At 46.7% G+C, this 14,570-nt stretch overlaps 1 protein-coding gene across 2 annotated transcripts in view; it reads right to left on the bottom strand.

Moving 5' to 3' along the window:
- LOC127006985 (uncharacterized) overlaps positions 1-14,570 on the bottom strand; it is a 120,090-nt gene that overhangs the window by 69,884 nt on the left and 35,636 nt on the right. The gene's annotated exons all lie outside the window — the stretch shown is intronic.

Consider the following 14,570-nt stretch of genomic DNA (forward strand, 5'->3'; position numbering starts at 1 on the left):
AGGAATATGTATGTCCCAGTATGCTGATATAATGCTTAAACAGCCTCCAAAATCCAGCACTGAGTAGGTTATTGCCCTCACCAGCCAGGTACAGTTGGGAACACACACGCTTTCGCTTCTCACATGAATTCTTTCTACAGGTCAAAGAGGGGATCAGTCGGGTTCTAATGAGTGTTTTTTTCACGTTCATGGTACAGGAGAAGGGTCACACTACCACCAGGGTCATAAAACTACTGGAAATGCCTACAGCTCCAACGAAAGCCTTGTCAAATGTGTGTACTTCGGGTTCTAATGAGTGTTTTTTTCACGTTCATGGTACAGGAGAAGGGTCACACTACCACCAGGGTCATAAAACTACTGGAAATGCCTACAGCTCCTACGAAAGCCTTGTCAAATGTTTGTATTTGGGGGATGAAATGTTTTAAAATACGACCCTCACTCAGAACGATAACCAGACGACTCTTTATTCAACACGGCACAGGAACAGAAATAGCACATTGTTCACCAACAGAGCCAACGGTCGTGCATCGCTTGTCCCGAAAAGTGCGTGCATCCGAGGCAGACAGGCGGGAACAAAGCACAGCGCCTCGCCCTCGCTGTTCATCGGGCGGAGAGGCACGCGACGCACAAAGCCTTCCCACACACGCCGGGGCGGGGGAGGCGGCGGCAGGAGAGTGGAGCGAAGAAATAGGACCACTGTTACGGCCCAATACTTGCAAACATTTAGAGAAAAGGATACACAAAACGTTCAGTCCACTCACACCCGCCCACTCCACATTCCGGAAATAAAAACGTGGAGAGCTGAAATTCTTTGGCGTCCAGTGTAGCGTGAACGGAGGCTTTGATCAGTGAGGGCGACGCACCTGATGCCTTGCCGGGACTTGCATGGGATGAGAGGGATGGCCGGGCGTCGAATGCTGGGGAGGCAGAGCGAGGGCAGGTCAGGTATACATTCACCGGCAATCAATGGGGTGGGCTGGCTGAATTGAACGTAATAGAAAACTTTCCCACCGCCAGCAGAAAAATATCGGGAACCAAAACTTTATGATGTCGGCACTTACTTGAAGAACATTATTGTCGTCATCCAGGGTTCTCTGCTCTCCATTACTGCTTTGGATATCATCACATGGGTTTTTATTATCATTTAAAAAAGGAAATATGTCGTCCAAAGCTCCCCCGTGGCAACCGTCAGGCAAAATTAAGTTCTTCGTTAGCACGGGACTCTTACATCCTTCTATTGGAGTCAAATCTTTCCTCGTCCCTGATGAGAGATTCGTTGCAACTTTCGCCCGAAGGAGACTCGTCATGCCTTATTATACACAAAGTCTAATCATACCAAGTCTGTTCACGCGCAGGAGAGGCGATTTTGATTTTACACACTCCCCGGGGATTATTTTGTACGCCTATCATGGATTATTTTCGTTCTATACATTTATTTTATTCTTGCCTATATAGAGAAAGACAAAGCATTCTTATAATTTGAATTAGAACCGGTCTCAATTTATGTTTCACTTAGTCTTATCCTTCTTATAAAAGCTGCAACAACTTTTAATAATGAAATACCAAGCTTCGTCTATACCAAAAAATTATTTATACTGAATACTGAACACTAAAGTAAAAACAACGATAATCAGATGAAAGGCATTCAAAATCTTACGCAGCACTCACTTGTCAGGACGGAACATGAATCTTAACTAATAAACGGAAGAGTCTGTAACATTCTTAACTTTCGGAATATTCATCAGTGGGAAAACTTTGCTCTAATTAGTTCCAAGTGAGCTGATTATACAACACCCTTTCATTAACGAGTGACGGGAGCGGAGAGTGTGCGCGTCTCGGCAACAGACAGACACAGACAGACAGAGGAGGGGGTGAATAAGTAACTATACAGAATTTTCTAAGTCCTTAAAGCAACAGACAGACACAGACAGACAGAGGAGGGAGTGCATAAGTAACCATACAGAATTTTCTAAGTCTTTAAAGCAACAGACACAGACAGACAGAGGAGGGGAGTGCATAAGTAACCATACAGAATTTTCTAAGTCTTTAAAGCAACAGACACAGACAGACAGAGGAGGGGAGTGCATAAGTAACCATACAGAATTTTCTAAGTCTTTAAAGCAACAGACACAGACAGACAGAGGAGGGGAGTGCATAAGTAACCATACAGAATTTTCTAAGTCTTTAAAGCAACAGACAGACAGACAGAGGAGGGGAGTGCATAAGTAACCATACAGAATTTTCTAAGTCTTTAAAGCAACAGACACAGACAGACAGAGGAGGGGAGTGCATAAGTAACCATACAGAATTTTCTAAGTCTTTAAAGCAACAGACACAGACAGACAGAGGAGGGGGTGCATAAGTAACCATACAGAATTTTCTAAGTCTTTAAAGCAACAGACACAGACAGACAGAGGAGGGGAGTGCATAAGTAACCATACAGAATTTTCTAAGTCCTTAAAGCAACAGACAGACACAGACAGACAGAGGAGGGGGTGAATAAGTAACTATACAGAATTTTCTAAGTCCTTAAAGCAACAGACAGACACAGACAGACAGAGGAGGGGGTGCATAAGTAACCATACAAAATTTTTTAAGTCTTTAAAGCAACAGACAGACACAGACAGACAGAGGAGGGGGTGCATAAGTAACCATACAGAATTTTCTAAGTCTTTAAAGCAACAGACAGACACAGACAGACAGAGGAGGGGGTGCATAAGTAACCATACAAAATTTTCTAAGTCCTTAAAGCAACAGACAGACACAGACAGACAGAGGAGGGGAGTGCATAAGTAACCATACAGAATTTTCTAAGTCCTTAAAGCAACAGACAGACACAGACAGACAAAGGAGGGGGTGCATAAATAACAATACAGAATTTTCTAAGTCCTTAAAGCAACAGACAGACACAGACAGACAAAGGAGGGGGTGCATAAATAACAATACAGAATTTTCTAAGTCCTTAAAGCAACAGACAGACACAGACAGACAGAGGAGGGGGTGCATAAATAACCATACAGAATTTTCAAAGTCCTTAAAGCAACAGACAGACAGACAAACAGACTGGCGAGGTGGGTTCATAAGCAACAATAATTTTCCCAAGTCCTCAGAGCAACAGACACAAACAGACAGACGGGAAAGGCGGATTCATAACTAACAATAATTTTCCCAGTCCAAAGACCAACAGACAGACACAGCCAAGTCCTCAGAGCAACAGACAAAGACAGACGGGGAAGGTGGGTTAAAAACAACGAGTAACCATAATTTTCCAAGTCCTCAGAGCAACAGACAGACACAGACAGGCTGAGGAGGACGAGGAGGGTGCATCAGTAACCATAATAATTTCCCAGGTCCTCAAAGCGACAGACAGACAGACGAGGTAGATTCATAGACAACCATAATTTCCCAAGTCCTCAGAGCAACAGACAGACACAGACAGGCTGAGGAGGACGAGGAGGGTGCATCAGTAACCATAATTCTTTCCCAGGTCCTCAGAGCAATCGGACATTCAACACGAACTCGAGGAAACTTTTAGATGACGAAGTTTTCAACAACTCACTCTGGCGGGGCAGGTTGTGGCGCGCGAGGCCCCATTTCCATAATAAACACTTTAGAGCGTTTTTTCTCTTTCCTGTATAATCAAATCTCAGAAGTTGGGGGGAGTTTGTCTGCCGGGGAGGGACGGACGTTGCCGAGGCGCCCCTAATAAAACACGAGAGTTTGTTGTCGCCTGAACTTCGCGCCTCTCTTTATACAAACTTTTTTTCCGCTTCCTATATTGCACCGCGGAGTTTCGTTTTCCATTTTTTCTTCTCCCTGCAAGTCTGTCGCCGTGCAGTCCAGGTGGATCTTCTAACTGCAGTACGAACGTTTCTGAGCCTAAATCGCTGCCCATGTCTTCCCCGGGCGTGTCATAGGGATTTTCAGCTACAGTAAGTACGTTTTTGAGCTTAACCCCTTGACTGCGGATTTCCTACAAGAAGACATCATCAAGCTACAGAAATGGAACAAAAAGTGACGCTACAATTCAAAGAAGAAAAATGTAAAGTCCTGAACAATGGGAGGGGAAATCCAGCATACCAGTACCACATGGGAAACACTCCACTATCCACCACAGAGGCTGATAAAGACCTGGGAGTATATGTTACCAGGCTACCAGTGAAAGCTAAATCCGTGCCAATCGCAGCGGAATCAACCTTTGTCTTCCCCGGGGCGTGTCATACGAAAATTCAGCTACAGTAAGTACGTTTCTGAGCATAAGTCGCAGTCCGTGTCTACCCTCGGGCGTGTCATGAAACTCGAGACAAATCCCTTCCATCGGGGCCGTCAGCGCAGCGACCACCTCTGTTTGTGACGACCCCGGCAACACCTCCCGACACGACCACTTATATGGGAAGCGACACGCGATGCTGAGCTGGGATTTTAATTTTTTTTATTTACAGTTAAGGAGACAGTTCAAGGGCGTCAAGAAAAATATAAAAAAAAAAGCCCGCTACTTACTGCTCCTGAAATTAGTCACAGTGATGAAATAGATGATAGAGAGATAGAGATAAAGATAGAGAGATACAGACAGAGATAGGCAGAGACTGGCAAACAGATAGACAGACAGACGAAGACAGAAAGGAAGAGAAAGAGAGAAAGATAGCGATATAAATAGATAGATACAGACAGAGATAGACAGAGACGGGCAAACAGATAGACAGACAGAGGGACAGACAGGGAGAGAAAGAGAGAAAGATAAAGAGATACAGAGAGAGAGAGATAGGCAAGCTGAGACAGGCAAACAGATAGACAGACAGACGGACAGACAGGGAGAGAAAGAGAGAGCAAAACTTATGGGGATACGAAAAAAAAAAAAAATGGAGGTGTGAGACGCGGTTGCCATGGTTTGCCGCTACCACCCGCTCTCTCTCTCTCTCTCTCTCTCTCTCTCTCTCTCCCCTCCGCGCCTGTGATTTGATTACTTTCCAATTCAGGGTGCGACGCGACACCTGGGTGGAGGTACCTCGATGCACGCGGCGCCCTACTCGATACACGCGCGATGGGGGACGTGCTGGTGGCCCCCTGATCATGCTAGGCTACGTCCATCGAAACAACACGGCAACAAGCAATTACAGGAGTTGAAAAGCGAGAAAAAGACCAATGATGCTAAAAATGCCAAGTTACTATCTGTTTTGCGTCCAGGGAACAGGCTAGGCTATGTGCAAGGAACAGGCTAGGCTACGTCCAGGGATCAGGCTAAGCTACGTCCAGGAACAGGCTAGGCTACGTCCAGGGATCAGGCTAAGCTACATCCAGGGATCAGGCTAGGCTACATCCAGGGATCAGGCTAGGCTACGTCCAGGGAACAGGCTAGGCTACGTCCAGGGAACAGGCTAGGCTACGTCCAGGGAACAGGCTAGGCTACGTCCAGGGAACAGGCTAGGCTACGTCCAGGGATCAGGCTAAGCTACATCCAGGGATCAGGCTAGGCTACGTCCAGGGATCAGGCTAGGCTACGTCCAGGGATCAGGCTAGGCTACATCCAGGGATCAGGCTAGGCTACATCCAGGGATCAGGCTAGGCTACATCCAGGGAACAGGCTAGGCTACGTCCAGGGATCAGGCTAAGCTACGTCCAGGAACAGGCTAGGCTACGTCCAGGGATCAGGCTAGGCTACGTCCAGGGATCAGGCTAAGCTACATCCAGGGATCAGGCTAGGCTACGTCCAGGGATCAGGCTAAGCTACGTCCAGGAACAGGCTAGGCTACGTCCAGGGATCAGGCTAGGCTACGTCCAGGGATCAGGCTAAGCTACGTCCAGGAACAGGATAGGCTACGTCCAGGGATCAGGCTAGGCTATGTTCCCCCCTAATCGGACCATCGGCGAAGGAAGTCCTATTTTCTGGACCAGTTGTCGTCGAGTCGCAGGTCAGCGCGGCGTCGTTTTTAGTCTTTTCATATTTCTATCTCTCAGTTTATCAGTTTCCCCCTCGTAATGGCTCTCTGGTCGGCGATAAAACTTGAATATGACTGGTGCGGCATTTCCACTTTCCTGTTTTTTGAGGGGGGAGGAGGTAGGGGGGACGTTGAAATTTTTGCATCGTAGCCACAGAGAGAGAGAGAGAGAGAGAGAGAGAGAGAGAGAGAGAGAGAGAGAGAGAGAGAGAGAGAGAGAGAGAGCCCTTACCCTCACGTCCTATGTAACACGTGGGTGAATTACTAACATCACTTTTGAATCGTGTACAGAAAGATGAACATAAAAAACGAATGCGTGGTGATTGCGAAAGGGGGGGCTATGGTAAAGGTGGACATATGCAATTACTATATAACACGTGGGTGAAATACGACCGTCACTTTTGAATCGGGTACAGAAAGATGAACATAAAAAACGAATACTTAGTGATTACAGACCAGTACTGAGGGTAGGAACGGGAAAGGACTGAGTATAGGTGGACATGTGCAATTACGTTCTTTTCATCAGTTCGTCCATAGCTCCAAGAAACTGTTTTTCCTTCGTTTTATGCCCCAGTATGTATTAGGTATGAAAGGCTACTAATGCTGAAATGATGAGCAGACGTTGTAGTATTGATAACTTCTAGCAAATCTACAAATATTCAGACAACCTACTAACCAGCCAGACAGCCAATCAAACAGACAGCCAACCAGTCAGACAGAAAAAACAGTCAAATGAATGGAAAGACACTGACGAAAGAGGTGCAATACAACATGGATGGGTGATATATTGATACATGGAGGGAATTCAATCGTGCCCAAAATCCCTATCACGCCGCGGTCACCTGTTTCGCTGCAGCGGCAAAGAATCTAACACACTTTCACTGAGGCATCACAACTATAAAACATAAAAAAAAGACTGGTAAAGGATTATGATAAGTCGGCACAGTTTTCTATTTAAGGGATTGTGACCTACTGTGGGAGACTTTAATATTAACCCGGTCCACAGTCCACCATACAGTCCTTGCCAGCATCCAAATTCCAAACCCAGGCTATATTCTCCATAATGGCCCGGTTTTTTTCACTTTTTTTTTATCTACTTCATTCCCAATACCGTACATACAAGAGAATTCCTGTATGTTTTTTTCTTTAACCCGGTCCACAGTCCACCATAGTCCTTGCCAGCATATAAACCCAGATTATATTTTCCACAATGGCCCGGTTTTTTAACTTTTTTCATCTACTCCACTCTAGATACCATACATACAAGAGATTTCCTGTATGTTTATTTCTTTTAACCAGGTCCACAGTCCACCATACAGTCCTTGCCAGCATCCAACCCAGATTATAATTATTTTCCACAATGGCCCGGTTTTTTAACTTTAATCATCTACTCCATTCTAGATACCATACATGCAAGAGAGTTCCTGTATGTTTCTTTCTTTAACCCGGTCCACAGTCCACCATACAGTCCTTGCCAGCATCCAAATTCCAAACCCAGGCTATATTTTCCATAATGGGCCGTTTTTTTCACTTTTTTTTTATCTACTTCATTCCCAATACCGTACATACAAGAGATTTCCTGGTTGGTTTTCCTTTAACCCGGTCCACAGTCCACCATACAGTCCTTGCCAGCATCCAAATTCCAAACCCAGGCTATATTTTCCATAATGGGCCGTTTTTTTCACTTTTTTTTTATCTACTTCATTCCCAATACCGTACATACAAGAGATTTCCTGGTTGGTTTTCCTTTAACCCGGTCCACAGTCCACCATACAGTCCTTGTCAGCATATAAACTCAGACTATATTCTCCACAATGGCCTGTTTTTTTATCTACTCCATTCCCGATGCTACATAAAAGGGATTTCCTGTATGTTTTTCCTCAAGAGTCTTACCTTCTATAGCAACACCAGACATTATAGGACAAGGAACTCTCGTCGATCTCAAGGGCCACATTTTTAAACATTTCGGAGCGTAAGAACACATATTTAACAAGACTTTCGTAAGAGCTGCATGTGGGTATTTCCAGGGGTAGTTTAAGGACCCCGGTGGTAGATTGACCCTTCTCCTGTACCACGAACCTAAAATCCCACTCATTAGAACTCGACTGATCTCCTAATTGGCCTTTGGAAATAGTTGACGTGGGAGGCGGAGGCTTCTGAAAACACCAAAGGGATGAACCTGAACTGATGTATATAGACGAGGACAAATTTCACGTCGAGGATGAAGGCAATAAGGTTTTCCATCCGCCTGAAGCTCCCCGCGGCTCCGACGGAAGGTGGGGACGTGATGGGGTGCCGGGCTGACGGGGTGATGGGGTGAAGGGGTGATGGGGAGCTTGATAGTGTTTTAATTGCGTTATTTCAGGGTCGGGGGAGCGTGTGATGGGAGGGTAAGCGGCTCCGTCTCCTCTCAGGCAGAACCGATGATTTCCGAGGCCTTTTGAGCGTTTGGGAGGCAGAAAACGTGATGCTTGGGATATTAAAATGAGGGAGGGGAGAGGGACAGAGGGAGGGAAGTGTAGAGCAGAAGGGAAGGGGAGGGAAGAGAGGGAAGGAAAGGGGAATGAAGAAAGAGGAGGATAGAAGGGGAAGTGGATGAGAGAGTTGGAAGGGTAGAGGTGAGGGAAAGGGAGGAAAGAAGGGGAAGTGGATGAGAGAGGGAAGGGAAGAAAGGGAAGGGGGAGAAGAAGGGGAAGGGAGGAGTTAGGGGAAGGGGAGGAAGGAAGAAAGAGGAAAGGAGGAAGAGAAAGGGAAGGAAGAGGGAAGTGCAAAAGATAGAAGGATAGAAGGGGAGGGGAGAGAGGGAAGGGGAGGGGAGAGAGGGAAGGGGAGGAAAGAGAGGGAAAGGGCGAGAAGAGAAGGAAGAAGAAGGAAGAGGAGGAGGTGGATGAGAGAGATGGAAAGGGGAGGAAAAAGAGGAAAATGGAGGAGAGAGATGGAAGGGGAGGGAAGAAGAGAGATGGAAGGAGAGGGAAGAGGGGAGATGGAAGGGAAGGGGAGGGGAGACGGAAGGGGAGGGGAGAGAGGGGAAGTGAAGGTGAAAGAGAGGAGAGAAAAAAAAGGAGAGAGAGAGTGTGTGTGTGTGTGTGTGTGTGTGTGTGTGTGTGTGTGTGTGTGTGTGTGTGTGTGTCAGAAAACGTAATTATTTAGATATTAAATTTGTGTGTGTGTGTGTGTGTGTGTGTGTGTGTGTGTGTGTGTGTGTGTGTGTGTGTGTGTCAGAAAACGTAATTCTTGAGATATTAAATTTGTGTGTGTGCGTGTGTGTATGTGTGCGTTTCTGTTGTGTACGTTCCGTCCCTTACCCTTAGCCCCTCCCACCCTCCTCCATGCAGTAAGGGAGACGGCAGGGGGGTGGGAGACATGGAGAGAGAGAGAGAGAGAGAGAGAGAGAGAGAGAGAGAGAGAGAGAGAGAGAGAGAGAGAGAGAGAGAGAGAGAGAGAGAGAGAGAGAGAGAGAGAGAGAGAGAGAGAGAGAGAGAGAGAGAGAGAGAGAGAGAGAGAGAGGGGGGGGGGGGGCATGGCAATAACTAATGGTCCTATTAACAACAGTGTACTTGGGCGCGAGGAACATATAGTGGCCGGCGCGAAGGTATCCGAGTCCTTATCCTTAAACGGAGGAAGAGACGGTGGCTGAGTGGTGAGCGTACGAGCATGGTGAACCCGATGACATAGGTTCGAATCCCGACAACGCATGCTGGCAATTCCTAACCATAGCCGAGTGGAGGAAGATCACCCACATGCTGTCCAGATCTTCAGTCAACCCAAAACTTCAGCGACTTTGATCAATAGGAGCATCGGGGGTGGGTGGGTGGGGGGGGGGGTCAAGGGGGGGTCAAACAAGAGTCTCACTACAAACCCGATCAACGGTGCCAGATTGTCGTACTCAGCCGCTTACATTTCCCCACTTCCTGCCCCCAAATTGTCTTCAGGGCCCACATAACGAAACTCATTTATAGTTATAGGGAAAGACAGAAGGGGAAGGGTTGAGGAAAGGGGAGGGAAGAATGGAAGTGGATGGAAGAGAAGGAAGGGGAGGGAAGGGGGGAGAAGGAAAGGGAGGAGAGAAAGGGGAAATGGCTGAGAGATGGAAAGATATTGGAAAGAGGGGAGAGGGAGAGGAGGGAAGCGGAGGGCAGAAGGGGAGGAAAGGGGAGAGAAGGAAAGGGAGGAAAGAAGGGGAAGTGGATGAGAGAGAGGAAAGGGTAGGGAAAAAAGGGAAGGGAAAGGAGAGGAAAGAAAGGGAAGGGAAGGGAGAGGGGAGGGGAAGGGAGGGAAGGAAAGGGAGGAAAGAAGGGGAAGTGGATGAGAGAGAGGAAAGGGTAGGGAAAAAAGGGAAGGGGAAGGAGAGAAAAGAAAGGGAAGGGAAGGGAGAGGGGAGGGGAAGGGAGGGAAGGAAAGGGAGGAAAGAAGGGGAAGTGGATGAGAGAGAGGAAAGGGTAGGGAAAAAAGGGAAGGGAAAGGAGAGGAAAGAAAGGGAAGGGAAGGGAGAGGGGAGGGGAAGGGAGGGAAGGAAAGGGAGGAAAGAAGGGGGAGTGGATGAGAGAGAGAGAGGGAAGGGTAGGGAAAAAAGGGATGGTAGGGGAGAAAGAGGGGAGGGGGGGAGGGATGGGTGGAGTTAGATCCTGATGTTTCTTGGCAACAGTTAGGCGTCAGAAACCGGTAAATACTAAGCTCTGAGTACGATAACCTGACAGCGGTGAACCTGATTAGTCTTTTCAGTGGTCTTGGGAACTAGTAATGGAGTCTGATACGATAAAGACCACAGACCTTACGTAATACAACCCCTCTCGCCCCCCTCACCCCCCTCCCCTTCCCTCTCCCCATCGAAGCGCTAACATCAAACAGGAGACGCAGGGAACACTTTATCGCCGACGCCCCAAACTTAATCTGATCTTCCTTAATAACTTTCGCCGAACCTTAACGAGTCTAACGCGATTTCAGAACCATTACCGTCGTCGCTGCTAACCTGCGCTGGATCGCTTACGACACTGTACAGGCGGAGGGAGGGAGAGAGAAGCGGAAGGAGGAGGAGGAGGAGGAGGGGAGAGACAGAAGGATAGGGGAGAAGGGGTGGAGGAGAGAGAGGGGAAGGGAGGGGAAAACTGACAAGAGGAGAGAGGAAAAGGTAGGGGACAGAAGGAAGGGGATGAAGGGAAGGGGAAGGGAAGAGAGGAAAGGTAGGGAAGAGAGGGAAGGGGAGGGAAGAGGAGGGTAAGGGAAGAGGAAAGAGGGAAGAGAAGGAGAGGAAAAGCAAAGACGGAAGAGGAGGAGAAAGAAAGAAGGGGAGAGGAGAGAGAAAAGAGGAATGAGAGAAGGGAAGAGGAAAGAGGGAAGGGAAAGAGGAAAGAGGGAAGGGGAAGGGAGAGAGGGAAGAGTAGGAGAAAGACAAGGGAAGGGAGAGAAGGAGAGTGGAGGGAAGAGAGAGAAAGGGAAGGAGAAGGAGGAAGAAGGAGAGGAAGATAGACTAGACTGACCCAACACACACACACACAATAAAAAAAAAAAAAAAAATTGAATGGCTACCCAAGAGCGTCCATTGAAACAGCTCGCATTTCTATTGACCATTCTCTTTCAAAACTCTGGAATCCATCTCGCAATACAAAATTTCAGAAACACAACAACGCGTCTCTGTTTCCCACGGGTCCTTTTAATGGTGTCTCCTCGTCTGTGGCAATGGTGTTTTCAATTCTCTTTCTCTCCCTTCTTTCTCTGTCCTGGCTACACTACACTTCCCTAATCTAAAGTGTCATTGTTGGATATCTACACTACCCGCTTCACTCTTCTTTGGACCATCTACGCGATTTCTCACACTTCTTCGTCTCCAACCTTTCTCCAACCCTTCCCTTCCCTTTTCTTTACCACAGTGACCTATCCTAAAAAAAAGTCTCCGCCCAACACGACACTTCACTTCCAGACCACAAGCATCCTCTCTTCCCGCCCTCTCCCTCCTCCTCTCTCCAACCCTTCTTCCCTTCCTCCTCCTCCTCCTTCCCTTCCCTCTCTCTTCAGCCCTTCCTTCTTTCTCTTTCCTGGCTACATTACACTTCCTTAATCTAAAGTGTCGTTGTTGGATATCTACACTGCCCGCTTCACTCTTCTTTGTACCATCTGCGCCATTTCTCACACTTCTTCGTCTCTATATCTTCCTCTTCCTTGTTTCTTTGTTCTAGCTACACTACACTTCCTTAATCTAAAGTGTCGTTGTTGGATATCTACACTACCCGCTTCACTCTTCTTTGGACCATCTACGCGATTTCTCACACTTCTTCGTCTCTATATCTCCCTCTTCCTTGTTTCTTTGTTCTAGCTACACTACACTTCCTTAATCTAAAGTGTCGTTGTTGGATATCTACACTACCCGCTTCACTCTTCTTTGAACCATCTGCGCCATTTCTCACACTTCTTCGTCTCAATATCTTCCTCTTCCTTGTTTCTTTGTTCTAGCTACACTACACTTCCTTAATCTAAAGTGTCATTGTTAGGTATCTACACTACCCGCTTCACTCTTCTTTGGACCATCTACGCCATTTCTCACACTTCTTCGTCTCAATATCTTCCTCTTCCTTGTTTCTTTGTTCTAGCTACACTACACTTCCTTAATCTAAAGTGTCGTTGTTGGATATCTACACTACCCGCTTCACTCTTCTTTGGACCATCTGCGCCATTTCTCACACTTCTTCGTCTCTATATCTTCCTTTCCTCCTTTCTTAATGCTCGCTACACTTAACTATCCTAAACTGTCACTGTTATCGACACTACCCAATTCGCTCTTCTTTCGACCATCAACCTACGCAATTTCACATACTTCTTCCTCTCCATTACTTCCTTGTCCCTATAACACTTCTCTCTACACCACAAACAAATAACAGCATAGAAAAAACAGAAGCCCTTTAAATGACGTATGTGAGGGCTTTAAAGAACAGTGTCAACGAGTTATATCAGTCTTCCCACACACAATACTATGAACACAACGACTGAATATTTCACACAACAAACAAACAACAGCATAGAAAAAAATAAAAGCCAATTTGAATGACGTATCTGAGGGCTTTAAAGAACAGTGTCAACGAGTTATATCAGTCTTCCCACACACAATACTATGAACACAACGACTGAATATTTCACACAACAAACAAACAACAGCATAGAAAAATATAAAAGCCAATTTGAATGACGTATCTGAGGGCTTTAAAGAACAGTGTCAACGAGTTATATCAGTCTTCCCACACAATACTATGAACACAACGACTGAATATTTCACACAACAAACAAACAACAGCATAGAAAAATATAAAAGCCAATTTGAATGACGTATCTGAGGGCTTCCAGGAACACTGTCGACGGGTCACCCCAAACAGACTCCACCACAGACTTACAACACAAACAATACTGCCAACACAACAACACATTCACCCAACCAAACAAATTACAGCATAGAAAAGAACAGAAGCCAATTTAAATGACGTGTCTAAGGGATTTAAGGAACAATGTCGACGGGTCACCCCAAACAGACTCCCCACAAACTGGCCCCGCAGAGCTTAACCCATCTCGCCCTTCCCTGCAGCCCGCGACCCGCCCCTGCATAATCCCCAACCAGAAGGGGACTTGAAGGGGACCAGCTCGACCCTACCCAGGACATCTTTAGTGTGTGAGACGGATAGATAGATGGATAGATAGACATAGATAGATACGTCACACATCTTTCGACCATATACAGAACTCCACACACTTCTCCCTCTTCTTTTTCCTTCCAGCTCCTCCGATTTCTCGCAACACACTTCTCTAACTAACAATGTGAGTTCTGTACTACACATTTCACATCGCCTTCCTCTTCCAGTCCTTTCCCTTCCTACTCTAAAGCCCTTCTCTTCCCCTTTCCTCCCTTCAGCTTTTCCCTTTTCCCTTCTCATCCCTTCCTTCTGCCCTTTCCTCTCTTCAGCTTTTCCCTTTTCCTCTCTCATCCCTTCCTTCTCCTGCCCTTTCCTCCCTCCAGCTTTTCCCTTTTCCCTTCTCATCCCTTCCTTCTCCTGCCCTTTCCTCCCTACAGCTTTTCCCTTTTCCCTTCTCATCCCTTCCTTCTGCCCTTTCCTCCCTCCAGCTTCTCCCTTTTCCTCTCTCATCCCTTCCTTCTCCTGCCCTTTCCTTCCTTTCCTTCCTCTCGTCAATCTTCCCTTAATCTCAAATGCATCTTCATACACTTCTTCTCTCCATTTCTTCCTTTCCCTTGTTACACTTCCCCTAAATCACGCTTCACTCTTCCGTATATCATCCACACTTCCTTACACTTCACTTCTCCTAATCCCACATACGCAGTTTCACACTCTTTTCCTTACTCTCCATTTCTTTCATTCTTTTACCATATTTCTCTCACCCAAAGAAAGGTTCACATTCTACTTTCCATTTCACTTTCCCTGCAACCACACACACACACACACACACACGAACACACACTCTCGGCACCCTCACAATCTTTCCCTTCCCCAACCTTTCTCCAACCCTTCCCTTCCCTTTTCTTTGCCACAGTGACCTATCCTAAAAAAAAGTCTCCACCCAACACGACACTTCACTTCCAGACCACAAGCATCCTCTCTTCCCGCCCTCTCCCTCCTCCTCTCTCCAACCCTTCTTCCC

The sequence above is a fragment of the Eriocheir sinensis genome, chromosome 34 (assembly GCF_024679095.1).
Source record: "Eriocheir sinensis breed Jianghai 21 chromosome 34, ASM2467909v1, whole genome shotgun sequence".
NCBI lineage: Eukaryota > Metazoa > Arthropoda > Malacostraca > Decapoda > Varunidae > Eriocheir > Eriocheir sinensis.